The sequence below is a fragment of the Sturnira hondurensis genome, unplaced genomic scaffold (genome assembly GCF_014824575.4).
Source record: "Sturnira hondurensis isolate 20B ecotype Veracruz unplaced genomic scaffold, ASM1482457v3 Scaffold0022215, whole genome shotgun sequence".
Lineage (NCBI taxonomy): Eukaryota > Metazoa > Chordata > Mammalia > Chiroptera > Phyllostomidae > Sturnira > Sturnira hondurensis.
In genome coordinates this window covers 9,408,605-9,435,228 of record NW_028094846.1, presented here as the reverse complement: position 1 = coordinate 9,435,228, position 26,624 = coordinate 9,408,605, and the positions used below count along the sequence as shown (strand labels likewise).

Here is a 26,624-nt window from a genome sequence, read left to right as displayed (position 1 = left end):
GCCCATGAGCCACAGTTAAGTTTGTTCCCACAGGCTTTTCTGCTCTGGCCCTTTGCCTATAACTCCCTCCCCACTCCTTCCCCAGTCCCCTCTCTGTATCATTGGGCATCATTCTCAGCTTTTAGGGGTTTATGGACCCTGGTGAGATGTAAACCACGAACACTCTCCCTGAAAAATGAACCCATCCTCACCAAATCTGCCCATGGTTCGGGGGATTCGTGGAACCCCCAGGGCCTATCCCAGGACCCCCGGGGAGTTCATGGACTCAGAGTTGACAGCCCTGACCAGTAGCCCAGAAGGCCTGGCTGGTGGCCCCCTGCCCGGGGGCTCCCATGTTCTCTTTCCAGGACCTTTTGCACTGGTTCTACCTGACTCTGGGCCACTGCTCACTCTCCCAGGTCTGTGCCTGAACCCCTTGCTCTTCCTCTCCCTGCCCTCCTCTCTCTTCAGAATCTTTCTGCCACCAATGGGCCTTCGCCCACGGGCTCCGCTCCGCTCCAGGCCCTCACTACCCCCTTCTCTCACAGCCCACCCAGCCCCGTCCCTGGGGTCCTTGGGGCCCCTCAGAACACTGTGCTGCCGCAGGGAAGAGCCTCTGGGAGGATTCCTGGAGCAGAACTCCTGACAGGCAGGCCACTTCCTCCCCGAGGGGGCACAGTCAAGTTCAGCAAAGCAGCCCTGGGCTGAGAAACAGCAGCTGCTGCTGGGCAATGCCTTGAGGAAAGAGCACAGAACACGGAGGGAGGTGCCTGGCCAGAGTCTTCAGAAGCCATTTAAGTACGCTTCAGTCCTTCCGCCTCTCGTGTGGGCCCTGCAGCTACTACAGATCCAAAAGGTCCTTTGTGCTCACCGCCCCTTCCAACTGGACAAAGACCCACTCTCATTCTCTGTTAGTGTGGCAACACTGCTAAGGACTTTGGTGCGTTGTTGGAATGGAAGCTTCTGGGGGGTAGAAAATGATCTATTTCATTGGCTCCATCGAAGACCATATAGGTGAGGACGTAAATGCTTCATAAATGCTTCGTAAACGCAGGACACACCTTGGGGCCGAGCTCTGCAGAGGTTTGTGCTTTCGTGGGAATAACATCATCCTGGTGAAGAAGATTTCTATCTTGTTTACGGCACTTGTTAAAAGTTGTTCTATCCAACTGACCCTAATCCTAACAAAACAAAGTGTGGCCCTATCCAGATGTAAGCCTGAAAGTGTTTTTCAGTTAAAACTTCTTTATTATGGAAAATATAAACCACAGAAAGTAGAGAGGATGCGATAATGAGTCCCCAGCCATGTTTCCTCCACGCTTCCTACTGATTACTTGGAAGCACATTCTAGACATCATACATGTAATTTATGAACATTTTGGTATGTGTTTCTAAAAGCAGTTCTTTTTAAAACATATAATACCACTGGCACACCTCAAAAAAGTTAATAATTCCCTAATATAAGAAATCCAGTGTGCATCCACACAGGACATCTGACCACACCCAATCCAGAGTGGGATGTTCTCACAGGCAGATGGTCCTCAGGACCTGCCTGGATGCCAGTCCTTGCCTCTCCGCCTGCATAAATCTAGGCAGGCCCACCCAGGACTCTCAGGTCAGACCAGAGCCCCCGAATGCACCTGCTGGAGCCCAGGAGACGACAATAAAAATCCTGAGCAAGCAGGGGTCTGCTTGACTCTGTGGTCTGGGGCCAGTCACTTTGTTAATGTGGGTGACTAGCTGCAAAGTCAGGGGTTAAAAAACAGCGGAAGCAACCCAAATGTCCATCAAGCGATGCACAAATAAAGCAAAGGTGGTATCCACACACGGTGGAATATTATGCAGCCTTGAAAAAGGAATCTTGTCATGTACCATGACGTGACGGAACCTCGAGGACATTACATACGCTAAGCAGGACAGGCCAGTTGCTAAAGGACAACACCCAGATGAAGGATCTGAAGTAGTCGCAATCACAGAAACTTAAAGTAGAAAGTTGGTTGCCAAGGGCTGGGGGGAGGGAGGGGAAATCACAGTGAGTGGGTAAGAACTTCACTGCCACAAGATGAGGAGTTCTAGGGAGCTGTGGCATGACAACATGAGTACACTCAAAAGGACTGAACTGTATGCTAACGGTAATGTTACATTGTTTTTCATCACAACCAAACAGACGACAGCCTCCGAGGTCCGTTCTGGCTGTAGGAATTGCAGGGACATGGCACAGTTCTGGGGTGCCGTTACTCTGATTCTTGTTGGGAGATGCATCAGAACACCATTCCTCTCCTTCAGGGGCACGGGCTGGGACGGCAGCTGTATTTGGAAACCTCAGCTGCTGCCGAATCAATTGGGAACCATGAGGCTGCGTCCCCTGCGGCCGCTGCAGGGAAGGGGGCGCCAGGGGTCTGGGCAGGCTCTGCAAGGAAGCGGTTGGGGGCTGGGGCTGGGGCTGACCGAGTAAGAGGAACAAAAGAAAGTGGAAGGCTTTATCACTGCCGGGCTGTCCTTGGGGAACGTTCCGGGAAGAAAGGAGAAGGCCCAGCTGGCAGGGAGCAGTCATGCGGGGTCAATCCGAAGTGACAGCTACAAATGTGCAGTACACCGGGCAGACGTGTAGGGGTTGAAAGTGTTCGGCTGCAGAGCGCGGACGTGGAGGGGAGTAGACTGGAGAAGCTGCACTGGGGTCTACAGAGGGCTCTCAGCACTCGTTACTGTAAAGCCTTTTTTCAATTTAGTACAAGCCTGGCAGAAGAAAACCGGCAGAATTGGTGGTCCAGCAGCCGGCAGAATTGGTGGTCCAGCTCCATCTCTGCTATCTCCCGCATTTTCTGGCACTTGTACAGGCACACTTGCGGTGTACGGGGGTAGTATCACTCCGCTGCCGGGGAGAGGGATGGCAAGAGGACTCCACAGTTCAAGGCTTCTACAGAGGAGTAAAGATGCCTTGAGTGTGAGGGCTCCACTGTTTATGCTTATTTTGGGACTCAGGTTGTTAGTTTGGAGAGTTGGGTCCATCCACCCAAAGCAGAGACAGCCGCGTTCTGAGCGGCCGAGGAAGTGGTAGATCTCTCCCATTTCTGGTGGGGAGCCTGGAGGCCCAGCGTTGGGGCTTTTGCCTCTTCTGGCCAGCAGTTCTGAACCTTTCTGCAGTCACCCGCTGGGCCTGGCACTCACCCTGTGTGACCCCTGGGCCCCGGTGAAGCACTGTGCTCCTCTGCCTACCATTCAAGAGCGCAAATCCATGGACACAAGCAGGCGAGAAGGGGATGACCGAAGCACTGGTCCTGGTCCAGCTCTGGAAGCAGAAACAAGCTGCGATGCTCATCGGCAAGATCCCAGCACTGCCTAGCACCCGGGGCTGGCCATTCTCCTCCAGCTCCCTGAGCAGCTCCCCAACCTGCCTCCAGTGCGGATGCTCTCTAATCTGAGGAATTTCAGCTGGACGTGGGTTCTGCTCAGACTCACACAGGCTGATCCCCGGTGTGGCCTTGCTCTCAGAGTGTGTATAGTCCCTGGAGCGGCAGCATGGACGTCACCAAGGAGCTTGTCAGAAATGCAGAATCCTGGGCCCCACCCAGACCTGCTGAATCAGGTCCCACATTGAACAACATCTCCAGGTGACTTGTGAGCACAGTCAAGTGTGAGAGGTGCTTAGACATCACACCTGACCTGTCCTGCCACCAGGTGAAGCGGCGTCCCCTCTGAGGCCATTCCAGCAAACCTCCACCAGCTGCAACAGTTGCCACCATTGGGGGAAGCAAAAGAAGGCAGGAGCTGGACATGGAAGGGAGTGTCACTGTGATGTGTGAAGTGCTTTAAATCTGGGGGCACTGAGATGTCATCTATGAAGATGTCCCATCCGTTCCGAAAGTCTATGATCTTTGTAACAGGCATATGCTGACAGACTAACAATTGTACCTAATATTTACTGAGTTCTCATTATGAGACAGGCACTATTCTAAATAAAAGTGCTTTACATGTGTTGATTCATATGATTTCACATTGACATCTCCTGAGGCAGAGATTAACATTATCCCCATTGTACAGATGAGGCAACTGAGGCCCAGAAGCTCAACTGACTTGCCCCGGGGTCTGGCATGGATACGGACCAGTGCCAGGATGAAAAGTGTTATCTGCATGCACCCTGGCCAGGTACCCAGAGCCCTTGCTCTCAATTACCATGTGAGACCATCTCAGAAGGGAACACTCTCCCTCAACAGGGGTTTCTCTGGAAGCTATGGCATGCCATCAGGGTGACCAACCATCCTGGGTTGCCTGGAACTGGAGGGCTCCCTGGATGTGACTTTCAGTGCTGGAGCTGGGGGGAATCTTGGGAAACTGTGTTGCCCTACCAATACCTGACACCTTGCTTTGCACAGAAGAAAAACAGAAAGGAAGGGAATGAAATGTAATAGGGAGTCTTTGTGACCATAGAATTTGAGCTGTTGGAGGACTGAATCAGAGTGTGGACAACTGCTTCTAGTTGAGGAGCCCAAAGCCTGTCCATGGGACTTGAGCTAACGCTCGTTCTCCATGCATGGCTGCATTTCTCTACACCTCAAATGCGAAGACTTTTATACGCCTCACTCTCTTCTCCCCCTTCTGCCCTGATGTTAGGAGAATAATCAGGAGCCTGCCGATGGTGCACACAACAGCATCGAAGTCCTAACACACAGAGGCAGATAAAAACATTGACCAGTGTTTCCTTTGTCAGGGTTCCCTGCACCCACATGCATCTCTATCAGCTCAGTGTCCCACCAGCTCTGGGACTCTTGTTTTTTTTGAGGCCCTTGGGAAGTTCTCTGACTGATTCAGGTTTCATTTAGCCTGAGAGCCATTTATGATTTCCCAAATAAAATACAAAGAGCTCACTCAGTGTGTATGCGTGTGATCTCTTAGAAATAATTTTTAAAAGAAGTGCCCCAAACCATACTGGATGGGCTGGCAAAGGAAGCACCAAGGGCAAAGTCTAGGGGAAGGTCAAGGAGAGGGAGCCTGACTCCTCCACATAACTGGCTGAGGCCTCTGGGAAACCGCCTCTTCTCAGACAGCAAAGGCTGCATTAGGATTTCCCTGCCACTCAGGGAGAGACGCCTGGCCCTCGGTTTCCATATCTGTAAAATGGGACTTGCTACAGCCTACTGCCAGGGCCCACGAATCTGCCCTCAGGCAGAGATGCAGTTCTCCCGAGGGTCCAGTGCCCTTTCTCAGAAGGAGTCAGCTCCTTCCAGCCTTCCCTGATGAACTTCATTAGACTAGTGATGGAAGAATCACACGTTCTTAAGGTAGAAGACGAATAGGAAAAAGCAGAGTCCAACTCAATGGCCTTCATTTTTCAGAAGAGGAAACTGGCCAGGCCAGTGTCCTGCAGCCCCTTTGCTCCTGGGTTTTTCACGGTCACGGCCATGGCACTGCCCTGTAATCTAACACTGACGCCCATTCTCTCTCTCCGAGGTGGCTGTGAGCTCCTGAGAGACAAGCGCCAGCATGCTGCCCCAGATATTTCTCTTCCAGGCTCCCACAGCGGCCTGGACACAGCAGCCTGGACATAGCAGCCTGGACACAGCGGCCTTCATTTCTGTTGCTGGCTGGCTAACGCAGAGCTGGGAAAAGGATGATGTGAGCTCTAGCACAGCCAGGAAGGTAAGGAGATAAGAAATGAGCACCAAAGCGTCCCTCCCTTTGTACGTGCTGACCCCATAACCAACCTTGAGCATTCCTAAAGCGGACAGCAAACACATGGAGAAAAGCGTCTTTTCAACTGAGCCAAGAAATGGCTGCCGGTTTGACACAAACTTGAAAAAAAAAAAAAAGCGCTTCCCTCACAAGTGGCCCAGGAAGCAGACTGTTTGGGCCTCCATCCTGTGCTGTGTCCCTAGACCCGGAGGATGAAGCGCTGCAGGCAAAGCTCTAGGACACTTGGTAACCAGTTTGCAAATGGAGAGAACACCTACCCAGCCCTGTGCATGGGAAGGACTGATACCACTTCTCCCTCTGAGCTGCAACGACTGACGGAGCCACGTACCTAGCATGATCCCAGTTCTCCCTGGCACTCAAAACATGCCTCTTTAGCCCTGGCTGGTGTGGCTTATTGGATAGAGCACTGGCCTGTGAACCGAGAGGTCACTGGTCAATTCCCAGTCGGGGCACATGCCTGGGTTGCAGGCCAGGTCTGCAGTTGGGGGCATATGAGAGACAACCAATCGCTCATGGATGTTTCTCTCCCTCTCTTTCTCCCTTCTTTCCCCTCTCTCTAAAAATAAATAAAATCTTTAAAAAAAACCTGACTCACCTGGTGTTGACTTCCACTAAAGGCACATACTTGTTAACCTTGGATGGGGAACAGACAGAGCTATTGAGTCCTGGTCACATCCATCTGTAGCAATTATCTATGAGATCAGTCACTAATGCGATTATCTCTCTGCCTTTATACGATTATGTGGTCTTTTCAAAGTCATCATTTTGTTCATTCATTCATCCACTCATTCCCATCCCTCCCTCCATCCACCATCCACTTAACAATAGCAAATGGCACCTTCTCCATGCTGTGCAACTTCCAAGCCCAAATCAATAGGATATTCTCCAGTAAAATCCCCCGACTTAAAGAAGCGTCCATTAAATAGGGAGGCAGGAGTAGGGTGGGGAAGGGGGTGTTCAGTGAAGAAACAGCCAAGTTAAAAGCTAAGCGCTGCTACTGACTAGTTATTCACACTCTCTGAGCCTCAGTTTCCACAGCTCTAAAATGGGAATAATCCCTCACAGAACTGTTGTGAAATTTAAATGGAGAGAAAACGTGTGAAGAACAATACTCAATGCTCAGCAGGAAAAGGGCATACAGTAATTGTTAGCTTAAAGAACGTGACCCTAGAACCCAGTTTGCTCCTGAGCCCTCTGTTCACCTGACACCTCGCCAACCCCAGTCCTTCAAGCTCATTCTGCGGCCTCGGTCAGGGTTGTTTTAATCCTCTGGTGAGCGGGCCCTGACTTGATTCTGACCGATGGGCTGTACCAGGTTGAGAATGTGATCTCTATACAAGTCCGCTGGGAAGGTCCCAGAGCTTGGGGGAGGATGGTACACCAAGTCCCGCTAATAAATAAACACACAGACATCAAGGCTACCGGCTGTCGTAGTAACCAGACTTGATGCTTTCCTGGCTCCTGTCATCTTTGGGGCTGAAAGCACTTAATGAATTAGTCTCGCTTGCAGTCCTGGAGAAAACGCTATGGTGTCTACAAGGAGCCCGAGGTCAGTTACTGAGGCGGGGGGAACCAGATAGATGCCTCAAGCGGCTTTGTTTGCTGCATGTTTCTTGTCATAAAAGTAATAATAGTGCATTAGAAAATTGTGAAAGTACAGAAGTCAGAGGATAAAATGAAAATTCCCTGTAATGCTGCCCACTTGCCGATAAGCACCGTTAACATTCCGTTTTACTCTGAGACACATACAAGTACTTCAGGGGTTATACTGTGTACACGCTGCTTTATCATTTAACAGCAGATCACGAATACCTTTTCACATAAAATGTGTTTCTACACCATTGAAAGTAGCTGCTAGTTGACTAAAGAAAGTCCCTATTTTTCATCACTTCAGTGGATGGTAGTTATTTTGACTGTGAGAAGAGTCCTGCGATTTCTCTTTTGGGGATTTCCTTTCAGGGCTTAGGGAGCAGCGCGGTGAGAGCCCAGCGCAGGGGAGTGGGCGCAGGGCTTATGAACATAAATGCTTGGTGCACCAGGAGTGGGGTGGGGTGAGGGCCCTCGGGAGCCACGGTGGGGACACTCAGAGGTCCTGGGCAGTCCCAGACTTCAGAGAGAATCTGTGGTAGCCAGAGGAGGGATGTACCGGAAGAGACTAGACTAGGAGTTTGGAGACCCCACACCTCTCATCTACTCCTATTTCCGCCACACCATCATTTGTCCCTTGAGACCCAAAGGTTGCATCTGCTGTCATGATCTGGCCCCAGGGTCACAGGCTTCTGCCCTGCCGTGCTGTTGGCCCTCACGGGGTCTATACAGGGTTGGGCCAGCCTGGCATGCCCCTTCTGTTGCGTGTCACTGGTAACTGAATTTGTAATAACTCAGTCTAGGTGCCACCTCCTCCACTTTTCACAGACTCTCTTCCTTCCCCCAGGCTGGTTAGCACCCTTTCCACAGGCTTCCACAACATCTCGCACTTGGAGAATCGCACACCTCCACACGATGCTGTTGGTTGTCTCCCTCCCTCCCAGACTTGGAGCTGCAAGGAGCAGTGTCTTACACACCAGGCATGCACTGGGAACTCAATAAATGCTACTGAATAAAGTGAAAGTGGTCCCTGAATCAGTACTGCCAACCCTCGGGTATGACCAAAACACGCCAGGCATCAGGAACACGGAGGCAAGTCCCCGGCCCATCCACATTCCTCGACCTTCCCTGCCACGCTGCAGGCCACCCTCCGTCTCTTGCCTGAACCACCATAATCATTTCCCAACCGACTGCCACTCAGCAGAGGACGATCTTCTTCAAACAGTCCATGCATATCTCATTCCTACTGAAAATACGGCACAAGTGTTTGGATTACTGTTAGAATGCCGACCTCTCCCGTCTCAGCTTACATCACTTTTCCCTTTGGCCCCAGCCAATGGCCCTTCTTTCTGTTCTTCCAACTGCAGACCCCTCCCCCACCTTTCTTACCCTGGGAACTTTCTCTGGCCAGGAAGTTCAGCCCCGTGACTGGCTCCTTCTCGTACCTTGGGCCTTTGTTTAAGTGTTTTTTTACCCATGAGGCCCTGCTTCATGATCAAACCCAAAGTAAGGCTCCTTTCATGCTTTGTCATGGCACCTGCTTGTTTTTACTCAGAGCATCTTTATACCTGGGGATTTTATTTTTACTTTTGCGACCATTTATTTGGTAATACTTTTCATCCTCTCCCTGGGGAGGGGTGATTTTGTCCACCAAGGGAACATTTGGCAATGATGGGACATAGTTTTGGTTGTCACAATTGGGGTGGGGGTGGTGATGCTAGCATCTCATGAGTAGAGGCCAGGGATGCTGCGAAACATTCTAGAAAATACAGCACAGTCCCTCACGACAGAGAATGACCGGGCCTGAGCTGTCCGTGGGGACTGGACTGAGGGACACTAGCCTAGAGGCTCCACTGGGGCAGGGGACTCGTGTGTCCAGCACCCGGCCCAGTATCTGGCCCCCAGTGAGCCTTATATGTCATTGAATGAAAAAATAGGTAGACAGACGCAGGGGTGCTCTTACAACTGTTTAAGAACTGGCAGGGCGTGTCACGACAATGGGAACTAAGACCACCATAGCCCTGGAGCTAGAGAGAGGAGGCCCTACTGTACCAGGCACTACACCTTGGGTTGCCGGACGGTGGGGAATCCTGGTGCCCTAAGGGAGAGGCTGGGGCAACCGCTGGGGTCAGTGGTGAATGACTTGATCTTCCTGTCCCCACCCCTAGCCTAACCCAGAATCTTGTCCAGGATGACCCCAAACTTCACCCTCTTCCCTCCAGGCCTAAAGGCTAAAGAAAGAGTCCTCCTTCTGGTCCAGCCTCCCACCTGTGGCCTAGATCCCGCCTGCTCACCCTGCTTCCAGTCCAGGCTCCATTGGATATTCTCGGCCTGTACCTCCCACTTGCGGCTCTACCCCCTCAGCCCATGGACACAATCAAGTTTCTTCCACTCTTAAAACCAACCTATCAGCCTGGCTGGTGTGGCTCAGTGGACTGAGCATCAGCCTATGAACTGAAAGGTCGCTGGTTCAATTCCCGGTCAGGGCACATGCCTGGGTTGTGGGCCAGGTCCCCAGCTGGGGGCGTGCAAGAAACAGTCAATGTTTCTATCACACATCAATGTTTCTCTCCATCTCTTTCTTCCTCTCTCTCCTCTTCGTAAAGATAAATAAATAAAATCTTAAAAGAAAAATCCTACCATCTCTCCTCACATCATCTCTCCTCGCATGCCCCTGTAGCTACTACCCCAACCACCGCTCTCCTCTCTCCCAGCGAAGCTGCTAGGACTGAAAGCCCACACTTGCTGTCCTCACACCCTCGGAACAGTCACCTGGCCACAGCGGCATATCTCGGCCCCTTCGCAGCAAAGCCTCTCGGACGTTTGTGTATACTTGCTTCTCTATTTTTTCACAACTCATTCATTCTTAGCTCACTGAAATCTCATTTCCAACTCTCACCCATTACTCTGTAACCGAGACAAAAAGGTCCTCAATGACCCCATATTGCCTGAGTGATACCTTCTGCTGTTGACTATTCACTCCTACATGAAGCTCTTGATCCTTAACTTTTTTTCCTCTTCAACCATTCACAGCGCTGCTTCCCCTGGTCTAACTCAGGCCGCCCTGACTCCTCCCTTTGTCTCTTCCAGACCACTCCCCTAACAGACTCGAGTCCTTCCCAGGATTCCATCCTTGCCCAGCATGCCTGCCTCGGGCATTCCCCTGTATATGGATGATTCCCGAAGCTATAAATCTGGGCCGAACTCCCCTTGGGTTTCAGAATTATAGTCCCAAGTGGCCCCAGACACTGTACACTAAGCTATCCCACGGGAATCTACAATTAGAATGGTCCCAAACAGAATGCGTCATTTTACCTGCTCTTCCCCCAGAGTGCTTTTCCTCCTGTAGCCCTCCTCCTCCTTAACAGCACCGACGCCTGCGCAGTCCCCATGCCCAGCGACCCGAGAGTCATCCCAGTCGTCTCCCTCTGTGTGTCCCCTCGTATCCAATCAATCTCCAATCTCATCCAGTCTTAAATTTCTGGAGCATGGCCCTCTCCACCCTTGTACCAGCACTGTCTTCATTGGGTTCCTAGTTAACACTTGTTTTCCCTTTGTTAAAACATGTTTTAACATACTCCCAGCACTTCCCTTTATCTCAACATAGCAGACGAGCCTCCACATCCACCTCCACCGAAATAAGCCCGCAGACCCTCCCAATGTTCATTTCCCAATCTGAGCTCTGCGCCTCCGCCCCAACTCTCTCCTCCACCCACTCCCTGTCCCTCCCAATGGCACCGCCCCTTCTCAGGCCTCCTCCCCCCATCCAAAACCCCGAAGGTCACCTTCGATTCTTTACTCTCTCTTTTCCACTCCCCTTAACTCCTGTCTAGATATGGCACTGCACTTACCTCCTTCCCCGACTGTACCCAACCACCTACCTTAAACCATGGAAGATGCTTATTGACTCTTACTATTCCAAGTATTCTATTCTAGCTCTTCTAATTAGACTATGAGATCTTTGAGGGCAGGGACATGCCTAGTATTTTTCTGAATCCTCCAGGGTGCCCAGCACAGCACCGAGTGTGGAGTAGATGCCCCACAAAGCGGGTCCACAAAGAAACCCACCTGCTGAGAGAGGAGCGGTGCTGAATTAGGGGCTCTGAGATGAGAGATGGCGTTTGTCTGGCTCCTTCGCCATAGCCAGAGGATGTGCTCAGTAACATTAAGACCTCGGCCAAGAGGGTGGAAGTAGTTCTCTAAGGGGCCTGGGGAAGGGACTGTGCCCAGGACAAAATCAGGGATTGTGGAGTCACCACGAGGACTCAGCTGCTGTCTGAGATCTTGACTCTGTTGGCACCCATCCGTCATACGGTGTTCTCAAGCAGTGCTTGATGGGCTGGAATCTGGGAAACCTGTCCCTCCTGCTTTGTGGTGGCTGCGTGACCTTGGAAATAGGAAGCAACTGTTCACATCTTTCATGAATCTGTTCAGCTTTCCAGAATTGGGGGGGGGGGGTGTTTTATTTTCATTATTTTGCAAAAATCCTTATTCCTTTGAAGTCCCTGCTACTCGATTATTCTTCATTCTATCCCTTGCCCTGTCGCTGACTCTCCCTCACCGAGGACTCTAGCAATCGCCTCCCCTGCATCTAAGGTTCTGCCATCACCCTAGGAAGTTTTGACACGCACCACGGTGACTTCTCTATCACCGTAGCCCCCAATGTCCATGCCCTCCTCAGTGCCCGCCAGTGGCTTTAGTTTCACTTCGCTCATGCCCTCCCACAGCCAAACCTTGGACCCACATCACTAGAGATGGTCTCTGGTCAGCCCTCACCTGTGCTAGCACCACCGTCTCCTGACCAGTCACTCTGCTCTCCTCAAGAATCTGTGGTGGCTCCACGCCTCCTACAGGGTCAAGTCAAGGTCTTTCGCCAGTCACTCTGCTGTCTAGTCTCTCATCTCGTGTTCGTAACGGGACACTTCCTGTTCTGACATTACTGGATCCTGTGTAGTTTCAGTTCCCCCTGCTGTCTCTTGAGCTTTCTGGCCTCCTTCTGCCTAGAATGCCTAGGAAGTTCCCTTGTCTGCAGAGAAGTTCATCTTCACAGCCCAGCTCAAACACTACCCACTTTGGGATGCCTTCCTTGCCCAGTCTGTGCACCCTAGGGCCTCTTTCTCCTGTGTTCCCAGGAGATGTAATGACGCAATTGTAATGACGCAATCATTACAATTTGTATATGATCAGATTAATATCTGAAGGCGGGAACCATTCCTCTTCATCTCTGTATCTCAGCCTGGGTGCAGGCTTGGGCCAAAGTTGGCTTCAACAGGCATTTGCAAGGAACAAAGGAATGAATGTCCTCTGTATATGAATGAGGTCAGAAGAGATTGGGCTCTTGAATTAATTGAACCTCTTCTCTCTTCACCCTGGCCCAGTGCCCTGCCCGTATGATTAAATTCCTTAATAGAATCTGCCCTGGCTAAGCACCACGTACAAATCCCTCAGCATTAAGCAGTGGAAAAGCTTCCAAGTGCTTAGAGAAGAAAGAGATCGGCGCTGCAGCGGTGGGATACGAGACCAGTGTAGATGGGGAGATGTCCATCCTCGTCTTAGGTACTAACAGTCTGGGAGTTCTGACGACTGTCTCACATTGAAACCTACTCTGCATTCAGCGCTGCGCTGGTGGCGAGGACAGAAATGAAAACCGCAGCCTGCGTTTGCCGATCACTCGCTATGGGCCAGGCACAACTCTGTGGAGTAAGCAACATGGTCGCTACTCCCATTTTGCAGGTAAGAAAATGGGCTCAGTGTCACAGAGCCAATAAGTGGTCCAATATCATCACCTTTCTCCACTTTCTTCACTCGTTCCCTTCACTGAGCTCATCACCCCTATTAAACCAACTTCTTCCGCTATCCTGTCTCCCAGCCATCCACTCTTCCTTCGAAGGCAACACCCTCATCTTCCCACTGCCCCATGCAAACACACTGACACCTGTCCTTGTTCTCTCCTCCTCCTCTCCAGCTGGTCTAAAGGGTAGTCCCTTCCTGTCTCAAACCTAGCCCCTCCACCGGCACAGAAGATGTTGTTCACATACCTTCTTAGGAATCTTACATTATGAATTATCCTTCCTTTAACCTATAACTTTTCCATTCAACTGCATCTTTTCCACTGGTATTTACATGTGCTGAATCGTCTTCCATTAAAACATAATGAAACCAGCCCTGGGCATTGTGGCTCAGTTGGTGGGAGCATTATCCTGTAGCCTAAAAGGTCATGGGTTCGATTCCCAGTCAGGGCACATACCCTGATTGCAGGTTCAATCCCCAGTCGAGGTGTGTACGAGAAGGCAACCAATCGATGTCTCTCTCTCTCTCTCACATCAATATTTCTCTCTCTATCTCTCTCCCTAAAAGCAATGAAAAAAATGTCCTCAGATGAGAATTAAAAAGAAAAATAGCATAATGAAGCCACCTTAACTATAACCATCACAGCCAAACCTCTGGCAAGGCTTGCTCACACGTGCAAGACCCACTTCCTACCCTCCTCTCTCCCCAACCTTCAGTCTGCTGGGCCCGTTGCATCACTGAGGCGCTTGCCTGAGTCACCCCCGTCCTCCATGTTTCCGAAGCCCAGGGGCTTCTATCGGTCCTCACTTTAACTGACTTCTCAGTAGAAGCCATGTTTTCTCTTCTTTTTAGGAAATACTCCGCCCTTGGTCTTCATGCTATTTCCACCTCCTGTGTGTTTTTCTCTCTCTCTCAGGACTGTCCTTCTCTGTGTTCTTTTCCGGCCTATCCTCCTCTACTGCAAGTTCATCCAGGCCTTCTCTTCTAAGCCTGCCTCCCCTCTCTTCCCTGGGCAGCGTCCTCCATCCCATGGGTTCCATTACGCCTGGTGTTGGTGACTTACTGGAAGCCTGTCTCTGCCAGTCCTCTCCTCCAAATTCCTGCTTACCCGTCCACCTGGCCGGCTCAGCTTCCGACTCAGATGGTTCAAAGGCTCCTCAGGCACAGTGTGGCTGACGTTAAACTTGCGATGCTTACCCCAAAGCCTGTTCTTCTCTCACTGCTTCCTGTCTCAGGGAATGGTACCACCACTCACTGCTACAAAGCTGGGAGCCTAGACTCATCCTCAAAACTCCCCACCCAACGCCCTGGCTGGGTAGCTCAGTTGGTTAGAGCATCATCCCAATACGCCACACTTGCAGGTTTGATCCTTGGTCAGGGCACATACAAGAATTAATCAATGAATGCATCAATAAGTGGAACAACAAAGTTGATGTTTCTCCCTCTCTCTCAAATCAATAAATTGAAAAAACTTTTTAAGCTTCACACTCAATTCTCACATCCAAACCATTACTTCCTGTCCATTTTATACTCTAAACCTTTCAAATATACTTCTTTCCACCTCCAGTACAAATGTCCCCATCTAAATCACCATCATCTGTCACCTGGACTACTTCAAAAGTCTCCTACTAGGTCTCCCTGGGTGTAGTCTTGACCACCTCAAATACAATGTCCACACTATACAGTCAGGGTGATTCTCCTGAAATGGAAAAATCTGACCCTCACCCTCCAGCATAGTACGTCCGTGACTCCCCGTGGCTTTACCATCAGCATCCACATCTTCACTGTGGCTGATCAGACTGCAGGCTCCAACTCCTGCCTGCCTTTCCTGCTCATCTGATAATTCCTCCTCTCTCTCTCTGTACCCCAGCCCACTGGCCTTCGGGTACCTCAACATGCCACGTTCTCTCTAGCCATGGCCTTTGCCCGGACGCTCCTCTCCCAGTTCCCAGCTCCCCTCGCCTCCTCAGGTTTCCGCTTGGCCGGCAGGTCTTCTGGACGCCTTCTGGAGTCCTCCCTGAACAGCCTCCGGCCTCTCCTTAAGCACCCTTCCCGTGCCGTGTGCCTCTGTTTCATAGCTTCCCCCACAGCGTCACTTTGCATTTACTTGGTGATAAATTCGTTTCTGCTGAATGACTTCAAGCCCCATGAGAACAGGGCCTTTGACTGTTTTGTTTCCACCCCACCTCAACCTTGTGTCCCCGTGACATGCAATAAATATGTGTTGACATCTTGAAAACGCGAGCCTCTCGTTTCAGCCCAACTCTAACTGCTTCTGGCCTGATTACTGCTCTGAAGTCATCCTTGCCCGAATCATCACCACCTTCAGGCCACCGGCCCCATCCTCCTGGGGAGCCCTGGTGCTCTCCCAGCCAGGCGGAGGGTTTCCTGAACCAAAATAGAACCTTGGCAGACTTTCCCCAGTTCATAGAAGAATGAGCGGACACAATGTTCTCACTTGAAAGCTTTTGTTCCACACAGTTTTCTTCCTTAAAACTTGGTGCCTGGTTTGGAATCTAGCATAAGGTGCTCTCTGACTTCTAAATGATCATATATTCAGCCATTTCAATATGTAAATATTTCACAGTGTTTTCCAGAGAATGCCACAATTTCCACGGATTTCAGGACATGAACAAAAGTAGTTGATATGCCCTGGCTGGTGTAGCTCAGTGGATTGAGCGTGGGCCTGCGAACCAGAGGACTGAGGTTCCATTCCCAGTCAGGGCACATGCCTGGGTTGCAGGCCAGTTCCCAGCAGGGGATGCACGAGAGGCAACCATACATTGATATTTCTCTCCCTCTCTCCTTCCCTTCCCCTCTAAAGATAAATAAATAAAATATTTTTAAAAAGTAGTTAATACTTACTGGCCAAACCCAGAGAAATTATTATTTTTTGTTCTCTGGTTTATTCTCTTGGGGGTGTCTGGTGCTGTTTATCATGTTGATTCTTTATTTTAGCAACCAGCATTTATTGAACACATACTACGTTTTACCACAGCCCTTTGTCCCTGTTTTCACTGTGGCATTTGTCACCTTTCATGAGCTCTTCCAGGTGCAGGCATACCACAGATACCGCGACTTATACAAACGGGAGGTTTGTGACAACTTTGTGTTGAGTGAGTCTATCGGCACCAACTTCCCAGCAGCATTTGCTCACTCCATGTCTCTATATCACATTTTGGTCATTCTCATGGTATTTCATACTTTTTTGTTATTATTATATCTGTAATGGTGATCTGTGCTAGGCTAGGTTGGTGTTGCTATGGCGAAGCCATCCACCATGCGTTGCCTGTGTCACAGGGCCACATGTCACCCAAGAAGGCCGTTAGGGCCCAGCCTGGGAGCATCTCAGCCCGCCAGCTCTGGCAACTGGATGGATAACACAGGCTCTTCCATGTCCTGATGGTGTGACCGTGGGCTAGTGACTGCACCTCTGTGTGCCCCGCTGTCTGCCTCTGGGATGGAACCAACAGCTCTCCCCCGTACAGGGACCCTGAGAACTCGAACTGGGGGCCGTGGTCCACAAACAGTGTGCGGCACACGGTAAGCGCTCAATCAGTGCTCGCCATTGTTACGCGCAGAAGAGGGAAGTTCCTCCACTCCCTCATTCACAAGCCAGACAGACTCCCTGTGACAGACTGGGAGGCAAAACTGAACCCTGGAGAGGCTGCCCCTGTCCACCGCCTCCTGCCAGCTGCTGTCTTTTCCTCCAGGTCTTTGGGAACGTGCCTCACTCAACTCACTGAAGGCTCAGATGATGGCTAGCATTTTTTAGCAATAGTTTTTACTTAAAGTATGTAAACTTTTTAGAAAAGTGGTGTTGCACACTTAATAGACTATATTATAGTGTAAACAAAACTTTTGTACACAACTCGCTTTATGGCAACATTCACTTTTTGCGGTGGTCTGGAACCCAGCCGCCCTCTCTCCGAGGTCTGCCTGAGGTGCTGGGCGGCGCAGGGAGCGTGGTTTTCCCTGTGGTCTCTCCCCGCTCAGCCGAGCACTTGGCCCAGACGCACGGGTCACGGGTGTTGAGTGCAGGGATGAACGAATGGGCGAACAAACGTGAATAAAGTGGTGAGGCGAACTGAGTCCTCGTCCCCAGGGCTCTGCTGCCGCCCCACTGGGAAACTCGCGGTGACACGTGGTTTCATACACAGAAGTGCTGATTTTACATCTGGCAAATACCATCTGTTGTGGTTTTTTTCAAGCAAAATGAATCCGCCATAAACTTATAGTTATAGGTCTTACACTTGTGGGCTTTGCTTTTAATATATCATCTATGATGAAGCCCTGTTCATTTTACCCCCCAAAACAATCATAGTGATGGACTATTTTATGGGGATATAAACAGTTTCATTCTGTAAGCACCATATTTTGCTGTGTATAATGTGTACTTTTTGCCCACATTTTTAGGGAAAAATAAGGATGGGCATTATACATGAGTAGTACTAATTCTGTGTCTACCCAAATGTTTTTAATTCCTTTATTTATGCTTATGCATTAAAAGTGTAACTCTAGAAAGCAACAATGATATCTATATGCAAAATAATACCCTGGAATATGATCATCGGTTTTGTTTCTAAATATAAATAGATTTAAAAAACTGAGTTAAAAAATTAAAACAAAAGATTTTTTTCCCTGAAAGTTTGGGCCAGGAACATGGGTGCACATCATACACAGGAGCACATTATACACAGTGAAATGCGGTACCTGAAAATACCATGTATTAAGTCTGTGGCAGAAGTTGGGTAAGTAATGACATTACTGATATTAATTTACTTTTATACTACTCCATTATAATACTCTCTATTCTATTGTAACCCTGTACCTTTGCCCAAGCTGTTCTCTTAGCCACTTTTATTGAGTTTGTCTATCAAAATCCTGCTTAACCTTCAAGGCCCAATTAAGAGACTCACCTCCTCCAATAGGACCTTACTAATCTACCTGGGCCAGTTGCTCGTACCTCCTCCCAGCGTGTCCTGTTCTCTGCAGAGCCCTGCAGGCCATGTGAACGGTCCTCCCCCACCCTGCCTCTGGGCAACTCGGCCTTGCTATGTGTGTCTTTCTGCCCACCCAGTGCTTTGAACAACAGATTATTTTCCAAATAGAAGTGGTTACACTGATCACTCCCTACCAGTATGGTATGTAAACACTTTCTGTGTCATAAGTTGACTCCAACAAAAAATCGTGGGGGCATCTGGCCTCCCCGCCCCCGGCTTGTTCTGGCAGCTGGAGCTGAGAGCCTGGTCTAGCGTCTTGCTCTCGCCGCTGTGGGCAACAGCAGTGCACAGAACAAGCGGCTGCCTTGTGTGCTCCAGAATTTATTTGGGGAAAAATCCAAGTTGTTTCTTTTTGAAGCGGAATGGGAGTCAGAGGTGAACCCCAGCGGGTGAGCTGCGTGGGAGGAGAAAGGTTTGTTTGCAATGAGCTCCGCTCTCAGGCTGTTTTTCCCCAACAGCAGAGAGACTCCCGGCATAGATCTGGGGCTCACGGACCACCCTGCTCACCCTGCTCCTGGGGTGCAGACGCGGGGCCGCATCAGCGCAAAGGCAACCGCTCCTTCCCTCCCTCTCTCCCCGGGGATCACCCCATGCACAGTCCGCTCAGCCCAGCCCTCAACACAGAGACAGGGATGGAGAGAGATGGAAATCCAAACCGAAGAGGCTGACTGCTCTGTCCCTGGACGGTGCCTTGTACAAACCTACCGGGAATGCCAAGGCCCCAGATCATCTGCAAAAGCACGGAATGCTCGGCCACGTGCTATTATACCCCAGCCGAGTCTGTGTGATGCCACTGTGCCTTGCTGCAGGTTACTGTGCAGGGGACAGAAGAGTCACTGAAGGGAGAGCAGAAAGGCCTTGTTGCTCGATGGCCACGAGCCTGGGCTCCCCCACCTACCCGATCTAGAGATTAAATGACATAACGTAGGCAGAGTGCTTAGCAGAATAAGTGCAACAACCCTCCCCCCAAAAGCTAACCACCTAACAGTGAGGGAGAGCCCCATGTCACGTGGCGGGAAGCAAGCCTTTCCTCCACTGCTTCTGCTCCGAGACAGCCCGTCCTACCTGAAGGCGGGACGGCTGTGCCCGACACCTGCCTCCGTCCCCTTGGCCTCCAGGATGAATGACCAACAGAAGGGAATCCTTGAGGAGGGGGGAGGGTCGGACAGCTGAGCCGGGCATCTGTGCTCATGAAAAGCACCCAAGGGGCCATTCAGGGACACACTGATCAATGACAATCCCCATAAATAACCCCTCCTCGGGGGCAAGAGGGCCCTTGACCCCAGAATAACTCCCAAACCTTTTCTTTCCAGTGTGTCTCTCTCCCCAACACAACACCAGAGATAAACCTTCCGGCATGCCTTCTGCCCTGTCAGGCGCCCAACCACAGTGCTCCTCCCGTGCCCTTACTAATGCCCTCCAGTCCCTGAGGCTTAGCCTGCACAGGGAACAATAGGGCAATAGAAACAGGGGTGGTTTCTCTATTTCTCCATCTTGCTTTCAAAGCTGGAGGGTCAGATCTTGCCTACGCAGCTCAGAGAGGTCTAAGGACACCTCCTCCACCCCGGCCTTCCGAGCACAGCCTGCATATGGAAAGGGGTTTTGGATGCTATGGGCCCTGTGTGGTGGCACAGCCCTTTGGCTTTTATTCCAGTGGGAACCTCTGAAGCAATCTGGGGTGGGGGTGGCTGCACACCGTCCAGCTGGAGAGGAGCGCAAGAGAAGCATCAGGCACAGAGCAAGGAGAGGATTTTTTAAACTAGTTAATGTCGTCACATGGTTTGAAATTGGAAAGATACGAAGGGTTTGCAGGTCCACTCTCCTTGGAGGCAACAGATACAATGCGGTTTTGTGTATGTAGTTACTCACACTGACAAGCAAACAGCTTGGAACTCTCCTTCCTCCTCCACAAACAGCAGCACACTATCAACGCTCCACGCATGTTTTCCACTTAGCCATGTACCTCGGAAACTGTTCCACGCCAGTTTCAGAGTAAGTTTCTCCTGCTTCTTTTTTATGGGGGAATAGGACAGTATGTGACTATCTGGAAGCACCACCAGCTACTTGACTAGCCCCCAGGTGCTGGGCATGTGCATTGTCCTTCCACAGCTCAAACAATGCTAGACACTACGTGTGTCTTTGTGACCCCAGGCAAGCATAACAGCAAGTTAAAGTCCCCAAAACGGAACAGGGTGTCAATGCCGCGGGCATTTCGAATTTTGAGAGATGTCTCTAGGATGCCCTCCAAAGAAGCTGTAACAATTTATTCTCACACCAGCGGTATAGGGAAGTTTGGTAAATGAGTGTTAAGGAAGTAGTATTTTCCATGTGCGGGAACTGAGCTCTGGGTGTGGGTGAAACCCCTGAGCCCGAGGGGGAATGAAGAGCGTGCATTTCCTAGGCCAGCATGATCCCCGAAGTCTAGTGGGGTCACAGACATGCCTGGTGCCTACAAATCACAGTCCTCATTCACAGCGGCTCTGGATTTTCAGCTACTGCATGTGTGTCTGTTCTTCATGGGAGGAGAGCAGCTCTGTGGAAGGAGCTGGAACTCTGGAACCAGAGAGGTCTGCATTTCAAGCTCAGCCTAGTGATCTTAGCAAGTTATTTAACCTCTCCCAAACTCAGCCTCTCCATGTGACATACGGGGATGGTGATACTGACTTCACAAAGCCTTGTGTCTGGCACAAAGAAAGCACTTAATACATGGCAGCACCTGTCCTTAGTGTAAACAACCATCAGGCCAGATCCTAAACCTCGGGGCACTTTTCACAACGGGCAAGACCTGGGGTGGGTGGGGGGACCAAGCCAAGGCCAAATCATTCTCTTGTAAGAAGGTGCCCAGAGGATGCCCAGTTCATCCTTTGATCTGCCCCAGCACCCTTCCTGAGCTAGCAGGAGCTCCCCCAGAGACCCCCCCCTGTGCCTGGGGTGCGGGGTGATCCTGTGCCAGGCTCTCCCGTTTGCAGGTGAGGTTTGACTCGGGCAGAGGCGCTCTCTGCACTAAGCAGAGCTCATGCCCAATTAAGGATGGGCAAGCTGGAGACAAGACAGGGATCCTTGGGCATAACCCGAGGGACGCGCCTTCATTCGCACCAGCACTGGAGCCTTTCCCAGGCACAATTTTCCCATGAGATCCCAAAACGCAGATTTCTGGGTCTGGTTAGAATACCAGCAATGCCCAAAACTCAAGTTCGATGCATGCATGTGCCCCCACACCCCCCCCCAAAGGACTTCAGAGGCTTTTCCCACTCACATGCAGTCCTGTCTCATTTCCTCCCCCAGGATGTACAAGTCATAGCCATAGCCTTACGTGAGAGCAGAAGCCATGCTGCTGACCCAGCCCATGTCCAGACTGAACCTCCGGGAGCACATTTTAGTTCCTGCCTGGGTACCAACATGACCCCCCACCTCTATATGCTGGGTTAGGTCCTCTCAGGGATGGGAGCTGGAACCCCGGAGGGAGAGCTGAGAAAGTATAACCGTTTTCAGAGAATATTCATTTGCTCTGTCTTCCCCTTGCAGGAACGGGGCGGCATCTGAATGTTTTCAGAACTTGGCCAGCACCCAAAGGAAGTGCCTGTCTCACGGGAAGACCGAGTCCCAGCGAATCTCGGGCAGAGGGACCCTGTGGGGTCTCAAGGCCCCCATCACTGTGCCTCATGCTGCAGAAACCGTGAGTCTGGGTTTGGCATTGGAGGAGATAGCAAGACATAGAGATCCGACTGCATAGAAGTCAGCCCCTGCCCGTTACAGCTGGCTGCCTCTGTCGGGAGCTCTAAGCCCTGCGGATGAGGCCCTCCTCCTCCCAGACCCTGCCCTCCAGCCAGGCCCTGAGCTCGAGCCAGGGCTGGGGACGGGAGAAAGCATCTCAGCTGACTGCCGGCCATCGGGCTCAGACTCCGAACTGCAAACCTGCCCCAATACCCTGAAGTTGCTAGAAAAGCAAACTTCTAGGTCCCCGCAAATCCACCCAAGGAAAAGGAATGCCCAAATGTGGCAATAAAACATCAGTGGTGCATGCTGCCCAAGGGCGCTGCTGGGGAAGACATCGCCACCCCTGCCTCTCTCACTGCTTTGGGGGATGCAGGAAGCCACCCCTGCGGCAGGCCTGCGGGAGACCCCCACTCAGTTTGCCCCATCAGGGCCAGACTCGGGGTGAAGGGGATGCGAGAAGCAGAACACGGGGCTGATCCCAGTGCCTTCTGCTCGCTCCCTGGGCTCTCTACTTGGGTCAAATCCTCCTCCAAGGCCACTGAGTCTCGGCTTTTGCTGTGGTCGGCGCAGTGAGGCCCACTGGCAAATCGGCCCCACCGGATGGGGTTGCGCGCCGCCAGCTATGGGGCTTCAGGAGGACGCGCCCGCTGTCTCTGCTCTGGACCGTGGGGGTCCAGAGCATAGGCAGAGATATGGACCCCACCCCGCCAATGTCCCTTCTCCCTCCTTATTGTGCACAACTTTTGGAAAATCGAGAGCAAACCGAGTTGGGACGGCCCACCTGGTCCAGAGGTAACCACACGTTCGGACCAACCTGGCCACCCAGACTGACGAGGGTCCCCGCGCCCCTCACTCACGCGCGCCCGGAGATCCTGCTCCGGCCAGTGCATTGTCCTCGGGTGGTCGTGGGCACCGAGGCGCCGCAGCCACATCCACTTGGGGCCCGGTGGGAAGAAGTCGCCGCGGGGCAGATCCGTGTGGTGGGGTGGAGGCGAGGGATTACCATGCACTCCCGGGCAGGGACACAGAGAGTCCTGCTGGGAGGCGGGGTCGAAACCTGCAGCCTGGCCACCAAGCCAGAGTGGCCCACCTCCCCCAGCAGGGCCGCGCCCCTCAGAGCGAGCGGCTTGCTGGTGCGAAGTGGCAGAGCCGACCGCGGAGGCGCCCCAGCCCGCCGGCGCTAAGGTCCAGAGCGAGATGCGCAGTGGGAGGCTGCACGCCAGGAGCTTACCGGGTGCAGAGCCGCCCTCGAAAGTACGCTCTGGCCAGGCACATCCACGCACGCATGGAGCCCGGTGCCCCACGGGACCCTTGGCCTGCCCCTCCCTTCTTTTCCTCCCTTTGCAGAGCCCGGGGGCCTGGGAGCACCCCAGCCCGTTACCGAGGTTGAGCGGCTTTGCGCCAGCGGCGGTTCCCGTGGGGTCTGCGCTCGCGTCCTTCCCGGGGCTGGGGTGGCGCTTCGAGTCCTGGAGTCCCGGCCGCGCGCGGAGCCCGAGAACCTCATCGCCCCTCCAGGTGGCCGGTGCTGGGGGCAAGCGCTGAGCGACCTGATTGGCGCTGGCCCGGGTCTTGGGAGAACTGCCCAGAGGGAGGCTGTTCGCACGAGGGCGACGGGAAGAGATACAACAGCGGCGCGGGCTGGTGCCTCCCGAAGAGCCTGCCTCCAGCTCCACTGCCGTTTTGCCCGAGAAACTCGGGAGTCAGGCGCCCTGCGAACGCCTGGGACAGGGGCCGGGTCCAGCACGGGAAGCCCCGCGAGCACGAGTCTGAAGGACCAGGGTATGTCTCTGTCCCCTCCGGACTTTGCCTGGGAAGGCTCACATATTCTCCTGTTTCTGGCCCGCACGGGTCCCTGGAGGCCCAATGCCACCTGCTGTCCCCGCCGTTGAGGGGCACCCCGTCCTCGTGGCGAGGCAGACGCTGGGATGTCATCAGAGCTGGNCGCCTGGGACAGGGGCCGGGTCCAGCACGGGAAGCCCCGCGAGCACGAGTCTGAAGGACCAGGGTATGTCTCTGTCCCCTCCGGACTTTGCCTGGAAAGGCTCACATATTCTCCTGTTTCTGGCCCATACGGGTCCCTGGAGGCCCAATGCCACCTGCTGTCCCCGCCGTTGAGGGGCACTCCGTCCTCGTGGCGAGGCAGACGCTGGGATGTCATCAGAGCTGGGGTGCGAGAGCTGGCAGGAAAGGAGAATCCAAGCCCTCCCCTGCCCCCACCGCTAGGTAACGGCACTCCGGATCTCTTGTCTAAAATCAACGTTTCACAATGTTTTAAAAGTCTGCCGGTTGCGTCTGTTCTATACCCCTAACGACAATTTCTGACCTCCGTCTGCTCGGAGAACAGCACCGAACGAGGTGGAAGGAAGCAGTCGCCCATCGGCACTTCCAAAGCATCTCCATGGGGACTTTTCCCTGCCGCCCAGGCCCCCCCTCCAATCCCGGCTGGACTGAGGGGGGCGGGGGGGGGGGAGAAACGGGGTGTCCCGGGGCAATGGTCAGACAGAGAGCGTGGTGCTCAAACCAGACGTCTTCCTCCTCGTACCCCGGAAAGTAGGGAGGTTGCAAGTCAATGGTGAACAATGTGCCAATAAATACAAAACAATACAAAATCAAACCAAACCGCGGTTCCCTCAGCCCAGGCCCAACTTGTAAAGGAGAGGAAGTCTGAAATGTAGCATTTGGAGCAACCTGTATTAATCCTAAGGCACCGTTTGTTTGTATGTTTGTTCGTTTAAAAAAAAAAAAAAACAAACCCACACACCCGAAGGCAAGCTACCCACCTCCTCGCCATCGGCAGCAGGTTTACCGGTGGATTCTATGCTCCACTTGTTTCTTCTCCGTCATCACGGGTTTTTCATTGCGACCTCGGATTTGCGTGTGCTGCCTTTGTTCACACAGTCCAACTTCGCACCCAATTCCGCCTTCGCTTCATTTCTTCCCACAGGCAAAACCGAAACGCGAAGAGGTGTGTTATTTGGTTATAAACAGTTACACAGAAAGGGAAGACCAGGCACACGTGCAGCCAGCCCGGCCAGTGGTCAGGAACCAAAGCTGTGTGATCAACACCCAGGTCATCGCCACCACCCCGGGGGCCTCCCCTGCCCCCGATTTCCTTGAACAGTCCTTCCCTTCCCCCTAAAGCAACCCCTTTACAGTAAGTACCACTTCATAGTAATCCCCCCTTCATAGTGATTACCACTGCTACAGCTTTAGAGTTTTACAAAATGGGTGAGCATCCCTAAACACGACAGTTTAGTTTTACTTTCTATCTAGCGCGAGTGTGTGTGTGTGCGTGTGTGTGCGCGTGCGCGTGCATGTTCCTGGCCTCCTCCTTTGCTTGGTTAAGTCTGTGAGGTCATCTGTTTTTGCTGCATGCAGCTGTAGTTGGGGCCATTACAAATAATACTGCTAATAAGGTGCTTGCATCTACCTCCCAGTGTGCAGGGGCAAACTTTTCAGGGTGTGTATCTGGCAGTGGAATTGCTGGGCTACAGGGTGTGCCTATATACCTTCATTAGATAATGCCAAATTGCCTGCCAAAATTTACAGTTCCACCAAAGATAGGTGGTAAGTTCCAGTTGCTCCACACCCTTGCCAAAATGTAATATTGTTAGACTTCTTCATTTTTATCGGTCTGGTAGATGTATAGTGGTTATCAAATTGTGATCCTCATTTCATGTCCCCAGTTTCTAATAAGGTGGTGCCCTTTGACATGTGTGTGTAGACTACTTGAATTTTGTTTTGTGAAGTGCCTGTTCAGACCTTCACCTATTTTTTCCACTGAGTTGTCTGACTTTTTCTTGGTTCAGAAAAGATCTTTGTATATTCCGGCGTTAAGCCTTTGTCAGTTGGCAGCAGCAAGGGTCTGCTCCTACTTGTGAATCTTGATCGTTTGATCGAGAATAATTTTTTAAATAGGAATGTCCATTTGGAGACAGCTGCAGATTCACATGCAGTGGGAAGAAATAAGACAGGCAGATGCCCAGTTTCTCCCATTGTTAACATCTGGCAAAACTTTAGTCCGGTATTGCAACCAGGATATCAACACTGCCCCACTCAAGATACGGAGCATCTCCATCACCACAAGAATCCAGCTTATTTCCCTTTTATAGTCCTACCTACTTCCTTTTGACACCCCTCCCCACCCCTCCCCCTAGAAACCACATCTCTGTTTACCATTTCTACAACTGGAATCANTTTCTTGGTTCAGAAAAGATCTTTGTATATTCCGGCGTTAAGCCTTTGTCAGTTGGCAGCAGCAAGGGTCTGCTCCTACTTGTGAATCTTGATCGTTTGATCGAGAATAATTTTTTAAATAGGAATGTCCATTTGGAGACAGCTGCAGATTCACATGCAGTGGGAATAAGACAGGCAGATGCCCAGTTTCTCCCATTGTTAACATCTGGCAAAACTTTAGTCCGGTATTGCAACCACGATATCAACACTGCCCCACTCAAGATACGGAGCATCTCCATCACCACAAGAATCCCGCTTATTTCCCTTTTATAGTCCTATCTACTTCCTTTTGACACCCCTCCCCACCCCTCCCCCTAGAAACCACATCTCTGTTTACCATTTCTACAATTGGAATCACGCAGTAGGTAACCTTTTTGATTTTTTTCCCATGCAGTGCAATTTTTTTTGGAGATTCATCCAGATTTATGTATTGGATGATGGCATGGACATCTCATGGTTTGTTTAACCATTCACTCACCCATTAAAAGATGCTTGGTTGTTTCTCCCCCCAGTTTTGAGCTATTACTAATAAACCTTTTATAAACATTCTTGTATGAGTTTTTGTGTAAATGTGAGTTTCATATCTCTGGGATAAATGCCCAGGAGTAAAGTCACTGGATC

At 51.6% G+C, this 26,624-nt stretch overlaps 1 protein-coding gene across 1 annotated transcript in view; it reads right to left on the bottom strand.

The window, feature by feature from the left end:
* Window positions 1-22,888, bottom strand: part of LOC118979168 (protein FAM163A) — a 47,616-nt gene extending 24,728 nt beyond the window's left edge. The window contains exon 1 of the mRNA XM_037035154.1: window positions 22,625-22,888. The gene's annotated coding sequence lies outside the window, so the exon portion shown is untranslated. The remainder of the gene's footprint in view (window positions 1-22,624) is intronic.
* Window positions 22,889-26,624: the final 3,736 nt, after the last annotated feature.